Here is a 23,662-nt window from a genome sequence, read left to right as displayed (position 1 = left end):
AGCAAGGCCAAATCAACACATTTTCAAAGTCTAAATTGTCAACAAAATGCCTGCTTCCTCTTCAGACAGACATTTGGCGTAGTTACCGACACTTGAGAGGACTGAATCCCTGCAGATGCACCTGTGAACCATGGCAACAATTTCACTCTTGCAAGTTACATGATCAGAAGGTAGTCAGAAATGAGTTTTGCTTTATTTTTCTCTTCCTCAGCTGGCACATGAAGGCAGAATGCAAGACATGCCTGAGAGGGGGAGGGGGGCTTAAACAGTCAGGAAAATTAAATCATTCTCCCTGTCCATCCACTGGTCTCTCAAACTCAGCCGGGCTCTTACAAGCTTTTTCAGACTCCCAGTAATTAAATGAGCTAATGACTTATAGTATGTGGTCACGGCACAATATGTCACACAGTTATTATGGAATCAAATGTACATGATGAAGTATTGAGGTCTCTAGACCGTTACATTTGGGAACTAATGGGTCATCGCTAAATTGAGGGACAGTGTCTTCAATTCATTAGGGATCCCCAGAGTCTACCATATCCTAGAGTTAACAGCACAAGTGTCAAAATGCCCCTACCTACCAATGGCTGCCGTGGTGAAATGCACTTGGGTATTTCTGTCTCAGGGGGTTATACAAGATAAAATCCTAAATGACTGCTGCTGTATAACGATAACGATACTCAGAGGATGTGGCCTTGCCTTGCAGCTGAAAAGCCATTGAGTTACAATGACAGTAAGCTTCTAATAATCTGTTGATTTACGGTAGTATGTTGGTGTTCACAATGGCAAATAAACGGGCATCAAGCAGTAGAAAGTCAGGTCATAGAGGGTGCTATTTGCTTTTGAAATCAATACTTAAAATTGTATCTTATTTTATTCTCTCGTTTTTATTGATTTTTTTTCTTGGCGATTCATACTGAACAGTATGGTAAATTAAGTCAAAGTGGGTGTCATTTGCAGCACTCTCCTTTAGGCTGCATGCTGTTACTGCTTATTGTTGTCAGAAAAGAAAGTGGAATGACACCGAGGTCAGAGTTATTAAAGCAGCAAGTCTTCCACTTAAACTGCTTTCTTAATGCCACAAAATGTCACTCTTCTTAAGTGCTAGCTCTTTTTTCCATTGGTTGTTGACCTTGTGTTCGGGTTGCTCAGGCTTTAATATATGCCGCCATTCGATGCAGGCCACTGAACATTAAAGCCTCTTTTTTTCCGTGGAAGTAATAGTGGCTGTGCAGCACAGATTGATGTTGCTGCTGGCCTGGGAACAGTAGCCAATTCAATTTGCATTCTTCCGTGGGAAAGCCTGCCCGGAGACAACTATTACCTCCTGGGTCAGGGTCAGTTAAAGCCACTGATATTAAGTCACTCAGCATGTAAAATGCTATGTTTACATTTAACCAGCCAGACACACTCACTTCTCTCTACAATCTTTGTTAAACACTTAAAGCTGTTCTGTAAAGTCCACAACAACTCTCATTTTTATGATGGTGTTATCAGCTAACCGCTGGTGCAGAGCAGCGGCCATGAGCTAGGCACTAAGCGGGACCTGGCTGTGTCAACATAGCACAGAGAAGCTCCAGTTACTGTACCACACACACAGAGGGAGGTAGGCTCAGGTATACTTTACTCAACTGTATATTTACACAGACAATAGTTATGCTGCTATATTAACGCTCCCCATTTGGAGAACCTTTAAATTTACACATAGGATTAATCTGTAAAACAATTATTGGATATCTATTAGCATCCTAGCAGCAGAGCACATCTGCTCCATCTACATCTTATAAATGGCCTCATTTAACATTTTATCCATCCAAAAGTTAAAGAACGAGGCTATCGTTACTTATCCTTTTGTATCTTTAACAAATGCTATTGAGCAATGTTTGTATTTCACAAGAATACAACAACTATTCCTGTCTGTGTAGCCAAATGTTGACATAGCTCATCCAATAGAACCTCAATGTTGTCCCAAAATGATTAAATATCACTTTAATTTCTTTGGCTACAAAGAATTAATCTTTGTTGATGTCATTATAGGCCTCCAAACACTTTAATGGTCCATTGGAAAAATAAAAGGCGCCATTTAAACTAAGAGAATGTGATTTCTAATCTAAAGTATTATTTTTACTGTCACATTTTTAATCTTAGAACAATCAAAGATTGCCAAGAACACATCTGGACGAACACGGACGGGCACACGTACGGACACACACACACCAAGCCTTGTGACCACATTTCCTGTTGGCATGGCAACAGTTGGTGAGCTCAGGTGAGCGGGGAGTCTCACATGTCTCACCCGGTCACCTGGCAGGCTTGGCAAGGTCCATGGAAATCTGAGACAGAAGTGAGAAGAGCCTATTGTCGAGTGACATGCCTATTCTTTTCCTTCACCTTTCCCCAGGCAAATCAATTTACTCTCCACTGTTCCACAGGGGAAAAAGAAAAATACGTCATGACTTTCATGAGCACCTATCTCTGTATGTGTCAGTCAGCCAGCGCTGGTAAAATCCAATCTGATGAAAACCAAATCTCGCATCCGTCTGTGCGGCTGCTCAGTCTCATGAGATTAAAGTGTATTGTGGGGGTGTATCGTTCCAAATGCATACTTAAAGCGGGCCGAATGCAGTGTAAAAATTTGAATGGCATACAATAACACCTTCCATCTATTTGCGTCTTATTGGACTATTAACGCGTCACCATATTAATATCAGGAGCAGCAACAGCTATTTCAAACAGCTGTATGGTGCCTGTCTGTCTGTCTCTACTGTGCCCTCCACCATCCCCCTTGTCTCTCAGAATATCTGCAGAGTCTTTAGCATTATCTATTTATTTGTCTGCCCTTCTGCTCTTTTCACTTAGCCCCTCTGCAGGAAGGTCAGCGTACAGGGTCAGACAGGGATTCAGTGGCTGGTTCACAGACTGCACACAGTGAGCTGCAAAGCAGTGTGGATGCAATACAATAATAAAAAACATCACACACCAAAAGACAGGCAATAACTTCTCAGAATATTCTTAATGAAATATAATTTTTCATCTCAACCCCATCAATAAGTAAAAAGGTTGATTCAATATGGTGCAGCAAGTTATGCAAACATTCAACCTCATTTCCAGGCTTTTTTTGTTGTTGTAATGCAGACTTTCTCTCCATCTCTTAACATGTATGGACAATAATGCCAAAAGCATTTTTTACTTAAACAACTATCATTCTTTTACTTAAATATGTATTGATCCCAATAGAGTGGCGAAGTCCCGCCCCTTCCGCTAGACTCCCATGGGAACTCTGAGATTGTAAAAAAAGCATGGGTCTCAATGCAGATAATATAATTATTTTCTGGTACCAGTCGTTATATGCCCCGAATTAGAAATATGCTTGTGGATTTAAATTATAATTTTTCATGTCAATAGTTTGAACATTGTTTTGTGCAATTGTTCAGTTTAAGTCTGTAGAGAAAACACAATGAGAAACTTCACCACTCTATAGGTTCTGCTCTTTAAGAAAAGAAACGGCGGATTCAAGAAACATGGCTTCATCCTCTCATTTAACCCTCTCATTCTTAAAGAAATCCAAAATGCAACTTCCCTAAATCGTTAAAAACACAATCCTTAAATTATGCTAAGCAGATCTACAGTGACTTATTATTATTTGCAAAAGATGGTTGTCTTTGGGCCATATGTGTCGAGCTGATTCCATGAGGGTGATTCAGATACACTAAATTGAATTGTCAATAAATAGACTACCCATCTGTGCTCATTTATTTCTAATGTTTTGTCTCCTTTTAGTTGTAGTCCCTTATGACCTCAGTAGGAGTAGAGGAACTGAACCACTTTCTGGCTCTAATAATCCTGTAACTTTGCTTTCCAGACAGGCACAGTTGGGGCTCTTGATCTCCCTCACCTCTGACATTTTGTCTCACGGCGCTGCGGTTTTCTCGTCGCACGCACAAATCACTAGAGAAATGGAGCTCTCTTGTGTTTTCAATCATTTGGCTTTACTGGTTTCTTCTCTTTTCATCATGCTCTATGCAGCGCACGGTTTCATACTCTGGTACTTGTGGATGGGCAAACAAGCATTTCTCAGCTGGAAAATAATAAAAAAAGAAAATAAGTTATTAACGTGATGGCCAAGAACACGGTGTTGCTGCGTGGGCATATGGGTCATTCCATCAAATTTCTGAAAATCTTCCCACCTGACCATCACAGAATGTACAAGAAACACTTGTAAATAGGAAAAATCCAAAATATTAGGTCTCTACTGTCAATAGTTTTCTCATGAAACATCATTGAATGGTAGTTTAGACGGTTTTTGGTATCATACTCTGAAAAGCCATTTTTAAACAGCAATATCTGGAAAACTATCTCACCTGTGGCCTTCAAAATGTCTACAGTGTATATCTGTTACTAATAGCTTCCAGACATGGAATATCAGGGGTATAGCTCAAGTATAACCTAGTATGGTAGGTACTTAAACTTCTCCCAAAATGTGGCTTGTCGAAATAATGTAGCAAATTTGAAGAGTGGCTGAGCTCCTATTTTTACAGAAAGAAGACTTCTATCACTTCTGTCTCTATCTCTGGTGTTAGCTTAAACATTCTACAAAATATGTTCTCTCTCAGATGATTAGTTTCACAGATATTAAGGCTCAAAAATGGAAGTAAACACATCTTTGCCGAACTTCAGAGACATATTCCAAAAAATTGACAAGTATCAGGTCCAAACTTACTTTTTTGAAAGATCAAGCCGTTTTTGGTACTCCTTGTCATTTCGACAAGGAGAAGTTTAAGTACCTACCATACTAGGTTATCATTGAGCTACACCCCTGATATTCCATGTCTGGAGGCTCTTAGTAACAGAGATACCCTGTAGAAATTTTGAAGGCCACAGGTGAGATAGTTTTTCAGATTTACTGTTTAAAAATGGCTTTTCAGAGTATGATGCCAAAAACCGTCTAAACTACCCTTCAATCAATGATGTTTCATGAGAAAACTGTTGACAGTAGAGACCTAATATTTTGGATTTCCTATTAACAAGTGTGTCTTTGTACTAGATTTTTACAGGACATTCTGAGATGGTCAGGTGGGAGGCATTCGATGAAGTGACAGAGTGACCCATATATCATAGGAGTTTGATCATGTCTGCGAGGGTTAACTGTGTACCACCAGTTCTGTTTCTGGGTGAGATTCTCATCGACTCCTGTGACCCTCATCATATATCGCTTCTCCCACACATGTACAGTCACTATAGTTATTGGCGTACACCTGTAGCCTGTCAGTCAACCACCAGGGCACCACTGTTGTTGGTGACGCAGAGAAATCACATGATTTCCTTCCTGTTATGTTATTGTTGCAGTTATCACCGTACTTCATACTGTGATATTTCCCCGTTAATAATATGCAATTCAAGAATACTGGTTTCATACTAAGGTGTCGGACATAAATATGTTGGTGAGGAGTTGCAGTGTTGGCTAATTCTAGTAAAAATGCTATTTTCCCCCCCAAATCATCTTTTTTATGCCGTTATTGTAAGGACCAAACAAATATAATATGATATATTCATCAGGGTGCTGGTAGGTGGATTTTGTATTTGTTTATGAAATAAAATCTGTGGAAACATCAAAAGAACCACCTTAAATATAATTTTTCAGGTTTCTTTACTCCTCTGACAGTTCATATCTGTGAGATTTGGACAAACCAACTAATCGGGAAAATAACATACAGATTAATCAACAATGAAAATAACCGTTGGTTACAGCCCTATTTCAGAGCTTTGTGTATGTCTAACCCCTCTCGGTCTCTCCCATTTCTAACAAACTCCTTGGCAGATAGATGAGAGTGGCATCAATCTTTTTACCCAACTCTCAGCAAGAAAGCAAACACTACTCCTTAAACAGCGAGCCAATTTAAACCTTGTGTTACACCATAACAGGACAAAAGCAGATCATGTAAGAATGGAAGTACAAAAACACATCCAGCCTTAAGAATACTAAAATAATCAACTATTGGTTCCTGCGTGTACAGTCATCTTCCATGAGAATCAACAAGCCAACCTTTCCCGAGGAGAGAAATGACTGGAAGTCAAAGGTTCTGCAGGTACTGATTTCCAAAGTGACATGTACATTTGGTGTAACAATGTTTTCAGAGTGCCACTGGGGAAACACCAAGCAGTCATGATCCATTTAGAAAGATCAGTGCGACAAGCTGCCTCACTGCGTAGATGCGTTTATTGCTGGTGACAAACTAAACAACGTTTAACAGAACTACATTCCTGTTAATGGTAAATCTGGGGGATGCGTCATCCGAAGCCATCTTCTGCCTACACTATCAAATTGTCAGGCGGGGGAGTTCTCAACCCAGAGCGGCAGCACAGGCACAGAACTATCGTGAACGGTGAAACGTTTGGCATTTCCACTCGCAGGATATTTTTGACCAGGAGACTGAGCCTCCAGGCCAGAGCCAATCAATTCTGCCCAGTGCAATCAGGCCTTCTGGGTAGTGTATAGTAATGCATCCTCAGTGCGATTCTTCAACATTTTCATTTCCCCCTGCCTTCCTCCTGGGCCTCCTTTCAGCTGTCTGGAATGTTTTTTCGACGACTGATTGAGACAGCAGCTTCACGGTTTTCAAGTTAATTGGTTTGAGGCCGTTTGAGCCTATGGATGGAAATATTCCGTATGACTCATACTGCCACTGCTGTTCTTTTGAACACTAATATCAATGCACATATTGCAGTCAGGGCATCTTTGGTCCATGCGTCTTAAAAGCTTCACATCATTATTGTATTGGGTGATTCAGTCTTGGCACGCATCATTTCTATATAAGAAAAGCCTTGAAATATGATCTGAAGATCCCCAAAATCCCATAAATGAAGCACGCTTATTAAAATGAAACCGTCGCCACGCTCGCTATTTCTCTCCTTTTAACTTGAACTTTCTTTTGGCCAAATTTATGAATTCCCACAGTTCACACTTTTGTATTTATTCATGGCTCTGATTCGGTCTGGTGGCAGAATGTGAATAAAGACGGTGCCAGTGGAGCAGCAGGCTGGAGCATTTCCAGGCCGATAACTTGAGTGCCTGTAAATGCATTAGGCAAATAATAAACTTCATAGTGCTTATCAAACAAAACACTGTAATAGAAGTCTGTGCGGTCTGCAATAGGGAAGAGTGTGGTTGAAATTAACTTGACTAATGACTCACGTGACTATCAACACTATAACGCTCCCATAATGCAGCAGGTGTGCGGTGTGTTTGCTGTTTACTGCCACATTATTTCTCAACACAGGAGGTTTTCCAATAGTAAATGTCTACTTATATAAATAAGAAAAAAGTCAATTAATTCAGCAAACTCTTCCCTGGGAAGAACTGGGAAACGATCTGCTGTGTGTTACATAAGGACACTGCCGGCCTGAAATAACTGCGGTAACATTTTGAAGGCGCGGATCACGTTGACTTTGCCTTTGGCTTTCAGTGTGCAGCAAAGGAAAAGCACCAGAGGGAAGTGTAAGAGAAGTCGGCTGTCCTTCTTTATCCCCAGAGAGCAAGGGCAAAATCTTCAGTCAGACACCAGAAGCAGCAGGTCACCTCGGCTGCTCGTATCAACAGTGTGATCTTGAAGCGGCTAAATGTTTCAGTCAGTTTGGTTCATCTTTGTATTAAAATGAGGACAGAGACCCAGAAGATCTTCCTCCATCCCAGTGCAGATGAGTTCATCAAAAGCTTTCTTCCAGGCTCTGGTCCTTACATATATCTAGGGGGACACATTTCCATATTTCATACATTGGAGGGGACATGGTCTCTTGTCACAATGAAGTTATTGCTAGAGAGCTGCTGTATTTCACCCGGCAGAGCAGAAGGGGCTTCAAGAGTGTCAGCCGGTATCTCATTTCTCCTCATATTGGACAGGGAAGAAAGATGTGGAACTCTCAGTCCTCTCTCGTCTCATCAATGCAACAACGGCAACGGCCTGTCAGCAGGATACAGGACGGATCAATGTGTGCCTTGGCATGAGAACTTTTTTGATAAGCTGAGCTTGTCTAACCTCTCAGCTGGATATCGAGGCGTGCCAAGGCTGAAAATAGCAAACCTTGAGTTTATTTACTTGTTGAGCTGAAGCAACACAAACCTTTACTCATTTATTAAAGCAGGCAATCTTCCAGGTCTTACACAGACCCATCATCATCATCATCATCATCATCATCATCATCATCATCATCATCATCATCATCATCATCATCATCATCACTGTGTTACACTTCAGGGGTTATATTGTGCCAACTTATAAGTGACAGAAAGAAAAGTCCTCTTTATCAAAGACCTTGACGAGACAAAAACATGTGCAAATCAATCGCATGAAAAACATTCATTTTGATACCATGGTCCTTTATTTGGTAACACAGGTCAACTAAATGGGACTATGGCATTCAGGTGAAGGCAAGTCTGTGTATTCACAACAAAATTATGTAATACATACAATAGCACTAATGTCATAACTTCTCTTGCATTATTGAGACAAAAAAGGGTATAATATTCCCATTCTTTTCCGCACATGTTTTCTCTTCGAGCTCATTTGTTTGTCACCAGTTCAACCTTTCAGCTGTTTGGTATTGAAAAGGAAGGATTGATGGAGTGTGCGTTAACAAGCCCAACAGTCTGCAGCTAAAAAGGTCAGGTCTTTACTGAGGGATGGTAAAGTCAGTGCGAAGGTAAGCTTGGCCACTTTTTTTTTTTTTTTAGCGGGATGATAGAATTACCTGTGTAGTGATGCTGTAAACACAAGGGAAATATGGTGATCACATCATGATTCTCAGCCTTTCAATATAAACATCTTGGTCACTACATGCAGATGGAAGTCATACTGTGAGTACACACAGTTCTATTACAGAGCGGGGACGTTTCCTGCTACTTAACACTAAATAGCTCATTAAATCCCCAAGTCTGTGTGTAACAGCAAAACAAAATCCGTTATATATAAAACATTTAAATAGTGTTTCGGTGCATGTGGCAGTGGTTGGAGGGGAGAAGCTAGAGGAGAAACTGGGCAGTTTTAGTCCTTAAAGATGAAATATGTAAATTATATGCAACCATGTGCAGGAAATCACATATTCATCTGAGAAGACGAAGAGTGTGGTGATCCAGAGGGAATACTGTCTGTTTTACATATCACATAGATGTTGCTTTTATATGAGAGGATTTTGAGAAATTGTACTTTGATTCATTGGTTTAAAACGGTTCAAACAGTAACACCTGAATTCATAGCAGTTATGAGCACATCTTCTTGCTGAAAACTGTTGGAGCATTATATTAAAGCTTCTATTTTCCCCTCTCTTTTTATTTCTCCCACAACACCCTGGGACATCGTTCAGCTTGTGAAACATTCCCATTTCATACATCATATCTGATTTGGCTTCTTTTGAGTCAACTACTCAGCCTCTGTTAAAACTGGGGAGGTAAATGCCCTCAAATCGGAATTAAGCCTACCTTTGGGTTAATGATTTTCCTCTGCTTGGAACAAATAACGGCCAGGTTCTCAAAATAGCTCTTGGCTGAGGCAAAGAGGAAATTAAATTACACTAGAAAGAGGGGGCACACCATTGTTTCCCTAAGAAGAACAGCTTAGGTGCTAAACATTTTTGTCGGATCCCACGTAAAAACACAATGTGCCAAAGCCTCCGAGAGCTCCTTCATATCAAAAGACTATTTCCATTTCAAATCTTTTAAATAAACCCATTAATGCAAACTGAATGCAGTGTTTAGGAACACCTTGATTGTGCGCCACAAAAGACGTTGTCCTGCTTCCGTTTTCTTGGCTCTCATCATTCAGGTTTTTTTTTGTCGAGGTTATTCAGTGGAAATTATAATAATTCAGTTTGGGTCCTTATTATTATTGGATGAATGGGTTCTCTAATTCTCTCCAGGGTCGGATAGAGATTAATAAAGATTCATCTCAAAGTAAAGGATGAGCCAGGGAAATGATTTACTGGCTGCGCGTTTGTCCGGTGGTGGAGGCCAGCTCAATAAGCCTGCATGTAGACAGAGTGGCCTGCATTTAACCAATACTTGACCTTTGTCTCATTTTGAGCAACTGTTGGGCTATAATTGAGCAACATGTGAGATTGATTGACTAGTTAGAAGAGTTACACTTTTGATACAGTAAACTCATGGATAACTGCCATTTCAGACAATGTTTCCTGTAGAGAACAGAAAGCTTTATCACTCAACTCAAAGTCCAACCCTCTTCAGAAATCACCTATTTTCTTCCTCCTGTATAGCATCTGCCTCACACAGCCTTTCACCCGGCACTATTGCTGTCAGTATTGGCCCAGTCTCGTTCCTTTTCCAGGATGTCACCGTCCTCTTTGATGTCCCACAGCCTTCCTGTTCTGATGACTGGTTATGGTTTTCTCAGCCTGCTGGCAACAAGCCTAAATAATCCATTCCTTCAAATGAAAAAATGTCACTTACTCTTCAGCAGCATATCCTGGGCGTTTGAGACAAGCGAGGATTAAGAGGATCCCATTTTTAATAATGCCATATGATTACCATACACCCGCAATATCTCACGCTTTAAAAAACATCCTGGGATCCGAGGATGCGAAGTGAGATGTAGCACAGCAGGAGAATTTAAGACTAATGCCTAAAGGCCTGTCTAACACGATTAGCTGAAGAGGTGGGATGTCTGGAAGAAAGCTGATAACAAGACCTTGCTGTTGTCAAGGTCCACTGAGGTGTTTAATATGAGGAGTTCACAGACAGCTTATCTAAATGGATGATAAAGGAGAACTATTTAGGGTTTTTTGTTGTTGTTTTTTTTTAGAAAAAATGTCAGAAAAGGGTCATTGGGGATGAAATTGAGTGGACAAGAACCCGTATTCTCTTGCATTTTTGTTTTCCGTTTCACTGGAGTAAAGGGATTTGTTGCACTTTCATATCGGCTTGTTTACTTGATATCTTTCATAACAAACCTATGAGCGAACACAAGATAGGTTTTTATCGTCCGCTATAATCAAACGCCCGATTGGTTGCAGGTTGGGGGTGGAAGAAGAGTGTTGTTTGACAGGTTTGTGTGTGGGTGAAAACAAAGCACGTATGCCTCCCACATTCCAGCCCCTTTCTTGGAGACATATTTTCTGTTTGTTGCTCAAATCACACACAAAGTGCTTGGTGCCCGTTTCTGTGTCTGCAGGCTAAATATAATATGTACTGAAAAATGTTCTATCAGACAAAATGAAAGTTTAAACATTACTTTCTCAATCCCTCATGCCTTTTCCATCCAAACAAACAATTCGGTCTACAATCATCTTCACCAGCAATTCTTCACTCTTTGGATGTCATCCCTGAGATACAGATCAGGAGAACTACTTGGAAAACAGGTCAGTGTCTCATTCTGGAGGTTCACACATGATTCATGAATGGTATGTATGAATCGTTGAAGCAGGGCTGGGCAATATTTCGATATTATAGTGATATTGGGACGTGAGACTATCTCGTCTTAGATTTGCGATATTGTAATATGGCATAAGTATTGTCTTTTCAAGGTTCTAAAAGGCTGCAAAGGTAAAATGAGGTAATTCTCTGAACTCACCAGACTGTTTCAGCTGTTCTATTATTTGCCTTTTGTCCACTTAATTATCATAAACACATCAATGATTATTTATCATAAACCTTAGTTTATTTTGTTTGTAAAAGCACCAATGGTGGACTAATATCATCTCAATATTAATAGAGGTATTTGGTCAAAAATATTGTGATATTTGATTGTATTCATATCACCCAGCCATCCATGAAAAGGTAAAACAATGTATTACTAGAATAGTTCTTTGGTAACACTTACGTTTGGCTGCATTATTAATACTTGGACATATTTCTATGACATCATACCAATTCACTGATCACTAGCGTGTTTTGCATCAATGAATCTGTTCTTTCAAAGCTCTTCAGTTTAGGAATATTGATTTAGATTAAAGGGTTCATTTTGTTTTATTGCTCAGATCCCTTTTTATGTGCACATTATGATTTCCAATGGAAGCCAATATCTGAATTACAGTCCTTTTTTTTTACTGACTTGCATATGCAAAAGATAATACCGAAGACATAAAGTCCCTGCATTAAAACAACATTCCTAATAATTCTACAACACCTTACTGTCCCATCGCAGTAAGAGTCACATGATCAGAATTCTGTCATGCAAATCAGAAATGTGATGCCGTCACTGTCTAGCAGTGTCAGGCCTATATGAAAGTAGCCTAAATCAGAAAACAAAATTACAATTTTCATACTAAAGGAAAATATTTGGTTTCAACCTGCAGTTGGAATACAGTGCTGTGTGATGTTTTTCCCTGGAACTGTGTGTACAGTGAAATGTTGTTTTATTCAACGTGTGCTCCTTCATCCTCACACTGCTATCCGTGCACCTTTCCCCTCCCACACATTTCATTTTTGCTTCTGCCAGAAATTCCTCAGAGGTTCTTTCTTGCAACACTAATTCAGCACCTCTGTTCAAAGGTGGAGAGCTTGTTTTATTAGCACCTACATGAGTATCCTCGATGCTGTTACAAAAGCAATTAAAGACAAATAACCCTGTGTTTTTACATTAAGGCTCTGAATCCAAGGTGTGGAGATAGAAGGCTGTTACATTGTAACTGTTCTGCTATGTTATGAAAGGCTTGATGCTGAAACACCAGTCAGACATTGAGGAAACAGGAGCAGCTTATTCCATCAACTGTTAATTTGTTTTCAGAATAGATAAATGGAAAAAGAAAGAAAAGACAGAGACAGACAGACGGACAGACGGACAGAAAGAAAGAAAGAAAGAAAGAAAGAAAGAAAGAAAGAAAGAAAGAAAGAACAAATGAATAGGGATATCCTGAAATTGTTCTCTCACCCATTACATGGTGTCAATTTGAGTTTACAGGTGCAAGGCAGTTAGTGTGAGCTTTCAAACAGATGTATGCTATTTACTTTATGAACGACCGCTCCTGAATTTTGAGCAGGCAGACATCAGAGAGGGTCAACTGGCCATTCATGGACAGATGAACATATTGTTTGGGTGGAGGAAGAGGGGGGCCACAGAGGAGACGAAGGGAGGACACAAACAACATTAAGGGGGTTACATCATGCCAAAGTATTTTGTGTAGAGTAAGTAGGTAGATCATCAAAGTCCTATGGCATCCTGTTGCCAGACAGGGACATTCCTAAAATATTTCTGAATGAACATGCCTTGGCCCGTTATCTGTATTTTTGCAGTACCTGGGGGTCAAGACTCAAGATAAATATGGGTGGGGGATTTAAATTGTTACACACATTTGTATTAATCTTTGCCTTTTGTGGAATATTGGATTTTTTTTACTCTGCGGGTTGCCAACAATTATTTAAAATGGGACAATCTAAGAAGACTAGGCAAAATGACTCATCGAACTACTAACAACCTATTATGCACCTGAAACGTGACAATATGCTTCAAGTATACAAAAAAAAATAAAAAATAAAAAATACACATGAATAGAAAGAGAACTAAAATATCGTCAATGTAAAAGCAAAAAGGTGTACTGGATATGATGGTGATGATGCAATAGAATTACTATATCCAATAACACTTTGCACAATGCACAAAACGCATTAAGAAGTCCATATGTCCAAACAAACAACAATATTCCTTTCATAAGCCCGTCTATACAGCTGATTACAGGTTATAAATAAACAAGTGCCTTTCAACAATTAACCAGAAAAGAGGATACAACTCAGACAAGGCCGACCCAAGGACCAACAATAACCAAAAGGAGCTACCATGGGCCTGTTGCAACCTCGGCGGGTGCAGAATAAAGCATCACCATGGCAGCCAACACACAATATGTACTCCACAGCAGGTACAGCCCACAAACACGCACATTAAAGCAAAGGAGGGAACAGAGAGAGCCAGTCTGCGCAGGTTTGCACGTTTCTGGTCAACGAAGTTTGTTGCTGTAAAGTTACTCACTTGTCTGCGCGTCATTCTCTCCTCCACGATCCAGTCCAGCTTCAACTCCTCTGCTCATTCATCCCCAGTGCTTCATAACAGCTGGTCCACTCGTCTGTCGCGTAAAAATCCGTCAATTCAGCTGCTAGCAGTCACATCCGGGAGGGGGATAATGTCACAAACAGCAGGCTGTGCACACCTGCCTCAAAGTTCAAGTCCCTATAAGTAAATGCAGAAGCCACAGCTGGGGGTCCACCTTCTTCTACTTCTTCTTCGTTGAAAGATTATCCAACACGTGCATTTTAGCATTTTGTTTTTTTTTTTGTTTTTTTTTTGCTAGACCCAGCATGCACCTGTTCACCTGTGCATAATGGGTGTGTTTGATTTTGTCACTTAGCATGCTAGCCGGGTGGTGCTTTCGCTCTGATTAATTAAGGTAGAACCTCTACCATGAACCATAATTATAGTTGGTTGTATTTAATTGTAATGCCTTTGTGTATTCTACATGACTGTGAGTAGGCTACAGGTACACACAAGTGGGAAACCTGCAAATGTCGGTGATGGAATGTAAAAAAAGTTGCCTATTTTATATATTTTATTATACTTTCGAGGTAATTTACTGTATAATTTCCATTTTGGGCTACTTCATCCTTCCACTCCATGAGGCTACAGCTCAGAGGCAAATAATGTATGTTTAACTCCAATCAACTTATTATCTATATGTTGTATTATAATATGTACGGAGCCCCTAAAGGGTCATGGAAGGATTTTTTTTTTTTTTGCGAGATCTCGCAATACTTTTGCGAGATAAGTATTGCGAGATCTCGCAAAAAAAAAAAAATCCTTCCATGACCCTTTAGGGGCTCCGTAAATATGTATTACGCTACCAGGCTAAATATAAAGTTGTATAAATGAGCCCCCCTTAACATTAGAGTACATTATTCGGAAATGTGCCATTTTGCAAAATGAGTAGGCCTATTTTTTTATTGTTACTTTTATTTGATGCTACTTACCTACTATAGCTAATTTTACTTTACAGTATTTTGAATGCTGGACTTTTAGTTGTAATACCGTATTTTTTCCACTGTGGTATTGCTACTTTCACTTCAGTAAAATATAAGAGTACTTCTTCGATCACTGCCTGTGAATTAGACTTTCATTGTAACACTAGCATTTCGCTGAAGACCACGTTCACGTTCTAGCTCTAGTTCACGTATTACGGTATATCAAATCCAGCGTGCTCTTTGAAGTGAGCTCCGGTTATTACGGTAACGTCCAGCTCCCTTGGCTTGTTTGCTGCTCCGGGGGGTTTGTGAAAACCAGAGCGCGCTCTGATGAGGCTCCACACTATCTGCCCAGCACAATCACAGTAATAACGGCTTACGTTACACTCTGAAGCAAACTCCGGAGACCGCTCCGCTTCCAGCTGTAAGTTACACGCGTATTCCTTGCTTTTAAATATCGTGCCTATTGTCATTCAAACGAACTAGAATTGTACTTCAACACGCTTCAAGCTGTGTTTTGTTTGTTGAAACGTCTCAGCAGAGTTAACCAACTGCTAGCTTGAATATAGTTAAAGTCATCTCACGCTGCGTGAGTTGGGGGAGCTTATCGACTATTTCTGTCAGAGACATTATGTATTATTGTTTTCTTGTTGAACCACTATTTTATGTGAATTGTCGTTTACGTTAGAGAAGCGTGGGAGCGAAGTTTAGCGTGGTCGGCAGCTCTGTCAAATAAGCCGTTAAAGAAAAGACAATTATTTTCCTGCGAATCAATGGCATGTAACGTAAAACGCTTATCTACAATATAAGATATACCCCCTTCCCTGTTTTTTGTTTATCGTTTAGATCCATGACCGTGTTAATGCCGAGCTGCTCCACCCCACCCAGTCACTGTGAAGTTATTTAGCAGTCAACGGTTAACGAGGAACTACTACCTTGATTAGCTAATTATTAAAAAATGACAGTGCTGAGCTTTTACAAATTTCACTAAAGCATTTTAGTTCACACGATTAAAAAAAAATGAGGTTAGCAAGTTGAATAAATGTTAAGTTTTCAAAAGGAGGTGGCATAGTTGACTGGTTAATAGGTGAACGTATAGTAGAAGGGCAGTGAGAGCCAAAATCTCTTTGTGTTCAGCAACTTAGAAGTGTTAAATGTATTATTTAAAATCACAAGTAAGGGGTGGACAACTGTAATATTTATATAAATATGGTTAGCCAGTAGAAAACCGATGTGCTGTGTACACAGCACATACTTGTACTTTCCTCCTGAAATGGCAGTTGACATGAAGTGCAGTGATTGAATTTTTCCTTGGGAGATAGATCGTTGGGTGTAATAGTTTGCATAACACTGCACAGTTCAGGTTAGTGTTTGGTGTGTCAAGACTTGTCCCAAGTGCAGTTCAGCAATGCTGCAGCACTGTCATGTTGTCAGTGTTGAACTGAGCTGGATCTTACAAATAGAGCAGTCTGCAGGGAAAGTCTCAGTCCTGTTTGCTATGATAAGCCTTGATTGGATGACTGAAATGTAAGATTCTCTACTTTTCTAACCTTTAACTACTGAATTTGTTGAGTGTTCCAGAAGGAAGGACAGGAAATGAATAGTAGTGTTTTTGCTTCAAAATGACACAGCTGCTTAACGCATGTCTGTGCATTGACGTGCCCACATTTGCAATGCATCCAACGTATCAACACACAACAAAAGCAAACCCAAGATGCTGGCTTTGGTCAAACTGAAGCCCATAACATGAGGGATGCGACATGGTGGCAATAACATTCCTTATATCTCAATATGAAATATATTGTGATGTTGAATAAGGAGACAGATGAGGGCTATTATTAGCCCACAGCATGAAGAATTTTAAATTGCTTCTTCTGTCATTTTCATAAATCAAGCCTTATTCCCATGGCAGCACTCACACAATTCCTTTGTAATTGCCTTGTGATCAGGAATCAACATGCCATCCGGGTTCTGTTTGTGGGCAAGGGATTCTAATTGGCTGGGAAAATAGGAAAAATGAAACAGGGCTTCCTTCTCTCTTTTGCCCACGGTGACTAAGTTTTCATCTTCAAGGGAAATGAATAAAATGAATGTGGAGTGGGCAGCGGTCGATGTCGGTTGAAGATTATTGTGGCTGTGCTGATGTAGCACTCTTTTTAAAAATCTAAATCAAACCAGGAGATAGTTCCCATATAGCTAACATAGTAGTACTCTGAATGCAGAAACACTGGTAAATGGGTCAGACATGGCTGGATGATGACCTTTAGCATTGTTTTCTGTCTTCATTTACGCTTGACCTCAGCCAACCCTCAACTTGCAAGTTGTTTTTTTTTCTCACTATGCAGAACAATAGCATGGCCCTCTGTGACACCTAGAGGTGGTACACATTGTCTTACAATTGTCTGACCAATGTAAATATATTACATTTGACATCTCTATCCAAGAGCACAGATTCACTGTTGGTGGAACTGCTACTGTAGTGGCATTATATTTACCATAAAACCAAAAGTAATTATCTTTGCAAGTTTTCTAATGTGTCCCCCCACTAGTCTGGATTTAGTTAACCTGGTCTCGATGGAGCTGGGCTCTGAGAATGAATTTATCCTTGGAGAGTTAAGCAGTAGCATATTTGTGGATAGTTGCGTGTTTCAATGTAGTTTTTATGAAGAGACACACAGGCAGTTTCACAGTGTACGGCCCTAGGCAGTCTCACAGGTCCTTCACACACTCTTGGTATGTTGCATGCTGGGTAGCTAAAGCAGATGGTGACCCCTTTTTGTTTAACCCTTGATTAATTTACGCTTCCCTTAACAATACAGTCCACCAATTATTCAACAAACTGTAAGAAGGACCATTTTAATGGTTATTTTTGCATCTACAAATGTACGTGCAAATGTGCATGTGTATTTGCAGGCCATGAAATTGTGAGGGTAGTATTTACACCGCCTGAGGCACTTGTCCCTGGCAGATCAGATACAGTAACATAAAAGAGATTTCTCTCTAAATAATGGCTGCAAAGGTTGTTTGCCTCAAGACTTTATCTTTGTTTTTGTTTCTATATTTTTTGAAGGTTTTGTTTTTCAATGTGAATCACTTCTTCTTGCATTGTTTTGGTAATTGCCACTTTAAATCTATTTTTAAAATAGCAACAAATGTGATTTTCTTCAGCAAAATGGTGGTAGCTATATTTAGTTTCATATTTCTGCACTGGCTTCTGGTCTGTCTCTGGGGACTACTGTGTACCAGCAGTTGTTTTCTGCCAATGAGAATGGCTTTCTTCCTGGCATCGTTGCTTTTAATTTCCTACTGGCTGGTGTGACAGCCATAGGCTTCAATAATGAGTCTAGAGCAGATGTGCCTCTGTGATGTGTGTTTATTTCCAGTGGACAAGATTAGAGAAGCTAAGAAGACCATATGTCGCTTTTCAGACTTTGCCATTTTATGGCAGTGATAGGGTGTTCAACTCATTGATTACAACTGTGGAAGACAGAAAAGCAATCCCGTTGTTGAGTGGTGTCAAAACACTACAGGCCATTTCTGTGTATATTTGGCAAGTTCCCTTTGTCAGTACAAACTCAAAATCTCATTTTGGATTAATTATCTTCTATTATCTCCTTACTTCATATTGTAATGTTACACAACATGTGGTGCCACATAAGGTTTGTGTTTCTTGCATCTCCTTTTGTGGTTATCTGGTCTTTATAATTTGCTTAAGTTATTTTAATGAAATGAAGAGACATTTTTCTTTTAAAAACATATGCTGTACTTTTTAATGGACAGGTAAAATTTAGGGGACCCTGCAGGACATTTGGAAGAGTGGAGTAGTGCCAGCAGCAGCGTCATCTTCACCAATCGGGGTTAGGAGCCAGGTGTGAACTAGCATCTCTATTCAGTAAGTCATTTTTTTTTGTCTCACTTCACTGATAATAGTTTTTTTAATTGTTATGTCTATGTAAAAAGGCCTGCAGTCCCCAGAAATGAGGACTATACCAGCCTGTGATTGTGAACTGTTAATGGGGCCGTGCTGTGGGGACTGGTTAATTGGAGTCTGTATGCATTCATGCTCACAGTGGAGCCTTGTCATTGTTTTTGGCTGCATGTGTGCACAGTTTGAGTTATTTCAATCTGGTGTCACATTTCCCCCTTGCCATTTGGACAAAGTCACCTTTCAGTTCTCCTCAGCAGACCTTGCACATCACATCTAACTATTTCAACAATTGCGTCGTATGTCTAGTTAGCTGACCTCCTGGCAACCTTTTCCTGAAATTATTCAACTCGGTATGATAAAAGAAATGGAAATATTTGAGTTGAGGCGGCAGCTTTATATATTTACCGTATTGCGTAAGAACCATCCCTATTCATATTGCCTTATCCCTGTCTGTCTTTTTTTATTCACCCATATCATTGAAACAGCAGCAGTCACTGAACTTTTGTTTCACTTGACTGACATCTGTTGCTAGTGTACTGCAATATTGGTCACTTTACGTGTCGGGTTCATCTAGATGTTGCTTCAATTAAGTATTTTCTCTCTGACTACAGAGGGGATTCAATATACAGGGTGACAATGCGCATATGTTGAGCACTTGTCTCATGTTTCTCAGTTCTTTGATGGATGGGCAAACATTTTGTGCCGTTCTTGCATGACAATGAAATTCTGAATGCATTTTTTGGACTTCGTTCAGATGGAATTTGAAAAATAATTATTTTGGTTTGGGATAATAATCATTCATATCAGGCTCGGCCTCCATATGTACCCCCTGTGGCCTAGCTCCGTTTCCACTACTGCATGCATGTTTCACTTGCTTCCTCCAAATGTCTTTTCCTTTTTTCCCTGATCTTCTCCGTTCCACCTTTCTTCTCTTTTTGGGTCCTTTTATCCATTATATTGTAGTTATTTTTGCATTCATTATCAAATTACAGTATTAACTAGCTTATTTCTGTTTAGATTTGATTATTCACGCCTGACCTCTGACATGCCATAGATGGACAGATCCACTTGAAGGGGTTGGAGAAGGCAGGGACTCTAGCACTTACTGCACCTACTGTGTAGCCTGTTTGAGACCCTGTAACCCCAGTCAGATGGGCTGTTCCAGCATATTATTATTATCAATGGGCCACAGAAAAGAGATATTTTTTTTAATAGATGGGCTCTGGCTGCAATACACATAGGAAAACCGTTTGCAACCGATTTTTATTTTTTCCGACAATTGCCCTGCGCAATCATGCCCTGCAGCCCACAACTGGGCCGGCCCTTCTGGCATTTGCCAGATTTGCCAGATTGCCTGTCTGAGCCTGCATAGAACCTGGAAAACAGGCAGACAACCTGAAGCCAGGGGATGTTTGGTGTTATTGCTTGAAAATAACATAACGATTAACCAATCATCAAAGTTGTTGATTGATTTTTTTCCTGTCTATTTAATCACTAGATTACCATTTCCAGATGTTTCTTAGACGCACCTGCAAAGAAGCGGCAAACAAATAAAAACATAAGTTAGTGTAAGCTGTCACCGTCAACATACGGTTGAATAATACATTCAATAGCAGCTGTGTTGCTGTGTTTGTCAGCTACTATTGGTCCAACTTGGTCCGACCTTTGTTCAACATTTTGCAGCAATACTTTCCCAAAGGAGATAAGGATAATGGAGGAGCCACAAAGGCCACTTATTTAATAAGAAAACCTGTATTAAACCATTATTCTGCAAATTTACTTTCCTGTGGAAAACCCTGCTGGAAGAAGTTTAGGGGATTGCATGGTCCATGTCAAACTATTGTTATGTTTAATATTGGTTATTTTTACTGGTAGAGAGTGTATTTTATGGCAGGCCAAGGGAGAAAATCTGTATATTTTACATAGGCCAAGTCAATATTATAATATATATCTTGATCATATTATATTGTTGTTTTATACTAATGATGCTTAGCACATTGTAATTTAAAGCTTAAGTGCTAATTGTATTAAAGTGTGTAAGCTTTTTTATCACAAAGTTTAAAAGAAAATTACTGGTAAATATCATCACATTTTTTGCTTGATCTAATGCAGTGGAGTAATGTTTAATTTTGCTACCATTTACCATTTGAAAACTATTTTATCTATACAATGCTTTTCCACAGCTATATTGCCCAGCTTTAAGTGTAAGTGTTTGCCTCATTTGATGTAAAACATCAGATGTAAGAGGAGTAAGTAAGCAGCTTCTTGCTATTAAAAGTACATTTTCAAAATCATGCAGTCACAACCAGACTCTTGCTGTGGGAATAAACTGAAGCTAATAGGGCCATGACACAAATGCAACCTTTTCCCCTGATTGGATATTTACCTTATCATGCTTGATCATCAGCCATCCTGTGCAGGAATTGATTTGCCACTGCCTAAGGTGGATTCCCTCATCTGTTTCTGTGTAAACTCAGCTGAGCCCCCATGGCATTTGCTTAGTAAAAACCTGATTAGCAAGGTGCAAAAGTGTATTCACATTTACCAATAGGCGGCTTTGGCATATATGAAGATCAGTTAACAATATAGTGTGACAGCAATTTCTATTAAGTGCCCTGTGGTAGAAAACCTTTACTTGGCCTTATTTTGTATTCGTGTTTCCCTCTGTGAAAGTGGAAATCGATCCAATTAGCTTCAGGACCTCACAGATTGCTGCTTCTGTGGGCTGTTGAGCAAATTCGGCCCATGTGTTTTAGTGACGAGCTGTCTGACCTTTTTCTGCTAGTCTAATATGGCTTGCCTGCTTTGGGGCAAAACGCTTTTTCTACACCTTGACAACGACTTTATTCATGCCTGTCTGGCTTCTTGTAAAGTGAGCATTGTTTACTACTGCTGGTGAGCTGCATGCCATGTCCCCACCTCCTGAACAAGAATATAACACTTCCAAGAAGAGATATGACTGAAATTAAGTTGTCTGTTACCTGGTTATTTTGAGACAAGTGGAAGACTGTGCTTTCAGTGGGACTGTAACATGCAATGTTCCCAGTATTGATTATGTGTCACAGAGAACCTTTATTATTTGCAGTCTGTCTGCAGTGTGGGAGAATGACTGACAAACCAATCATAGTCTGAATAGTAACAAGTATGGTATGTGCTTGTGTTGGTATGGGTGCAGCTGTGTGTATCACTGTTTGTGGAAGGTGCTCTGCTTACTGATGGTAGAAATTGATTCAAGTGTTTCTGTCATTGCATCAGAGCTGAGTAACACAGAAACAAAGACAGTCTGATGAAATAAGTTTCTCTTTTAGACAGAGGGATTATAGCTTAAAGACAAGGGTTGTGTCTGATAGAAGAGGAATCATGAGAAGACATTCTGCACTGAGCTACAGCGATGAATGTAAGCTAGCTTTTAAAAATCATCCAATTGGGGAAAACCCACCGCTGTGTTGCATAGGCTAGATTGACAAGATTATCATTCAACACAATATTGGTTGGCCATGATAATGGTCCTCACACTGCCACGATATCAGAACGATATTTAATAATGCAACACCTGTTATATATTTTGCGCTGTATTCAGTCTCTCTTTTTCGATGCTTAAACCACATTTTCATAATGTATAAAATAAAGTACCAGTATGCTATCATATACTGTATATGATTTTGTGATATTGTTCTTATATAAATGTCTTCTAAGGTGCTGTTAGAAAACTACTAGCTACAGCCACCTTAATACAGATGGCTGCGGTTAAGTAAAATATTTTTGAAAACATGTTGTGGATTTTGGTAATGATTACATCCATCTTTTTCACAAAACATTTGGACATTTGGACTGAGGACAGACAATTAAGCCACTGCTATGTGGCTCGCTGTCCATGTTAGAGACATGGGGGAAGAGAAGTTGCAGGCTGGTGGACGAATGCGTTACTTTTCTTTAAAATATTCATATAATTTTATTTGTATGTCACAGTTATGCAAGAAGCTTCAAACTATTTGGTACAGCCCTAGTGATATCCCATGTAGGATCAAAGTGATTTGTAAACTATGCCACCTATGGCTATTGCAACATCTCCAGTCCATATATCTCTGTGCATCTCTATTTTCACTGGATTTTGTTGTTGTTGTTTGTTTGTTTTGAACAATTATCTCATATATCGTCTTTCTTAAAGCAATATTTGTCAGTCGACCCAACCCTAGTGTTGCCAACTCTTTTCCAATGAAAGTGCAAAGCTCCAAAAATCCCTAGATCTAGTGAGAAAGTCAGCAACATTGACGGTCCATCCCTTCAGTCCTCCCTCCAAAGCTACTCTCCACAAAATGTTATTATTAATGGACACAACTAACATGGCTATTGTTATACCTATGTTCACACCAAATGTGGATCAAATGTGTGCCCTACTCTGGTGGATCAATAACAAAAGTCTAACTAAACATATCCCTCTCTCTTTCTGTGCTTGTATGTCATCGCTACGTTAGGAAAAAACACTCTTGTAGCTCCCATGCTGTTTTGTTGAATGCAGATCCTTTTGTTATGTATACACAGTAAATTATAATGTAGAGAGTGAATCCAATCTTTAAGTGTGTGACAACAAGATGGAAGTTGTTGTTCTTGGTCTAGCGTGCTTCTGGCCTTATACAGGAAAAGCTGACCAGCACTCACGTTGATGTTGTTGGATGTTGTTGGCTGTTGCTGTGGAACCCACTTGTTGGCTCATTACAACTTTATTGGCAGTAGAAGTGTGCTTATTGCTGTGAACCCACCATCATGCCTGGAATGATGAGCTT

General features: G+C 39.7%; 1 protein-coding gene across 2 annotated transcripts in view; it reads left to right on the top strand.

Annotated features, from left to right (window-relative positions):
- The first annotated feature begins 15,254 nt into the window (after positions 1-15,254).
- The window catches only part of LOC311018719 (tumor protein p53-inducible protein 11-like), a 29,891-nt gene continuing 21,483 nt past the window's right edge, over positions 15,255-23,662 (top strand). Inside the window, exons 1-2 of one of the 2 annotated variants that reach the window (XM_084017769.1) lie at positions 15,255-15,374; positions 18,731-18,842. The gene's annotated coding sequence lies outside the window, so the exon portion shown is untranslated. The remainder of the gene's footprint in view (positions 15,375-18,730; positions 18,843-23,662) is intronic. The other variant, XM_084017770.1, reaches the window with a different exon arrangement.

The sequence above is a fragment of the Eutrigla gurnardus genome (assembly GCF_963514095.1).
Source record: "Eutrigla gurnardus genome assembly, chromosome: 9".
NCBI classification, from domain to species: domain Eukaryota; kingdom Metazoa; phylum Chordata; class Actinopteri; order Perciformes; family Triglidae; genus Eutrigla; species Eutrigla gurnardus.
Note: the sequence above shows the minus strand (reverse complement) of the source record. Positions and strands in the feature narration are given on the sequence as shown.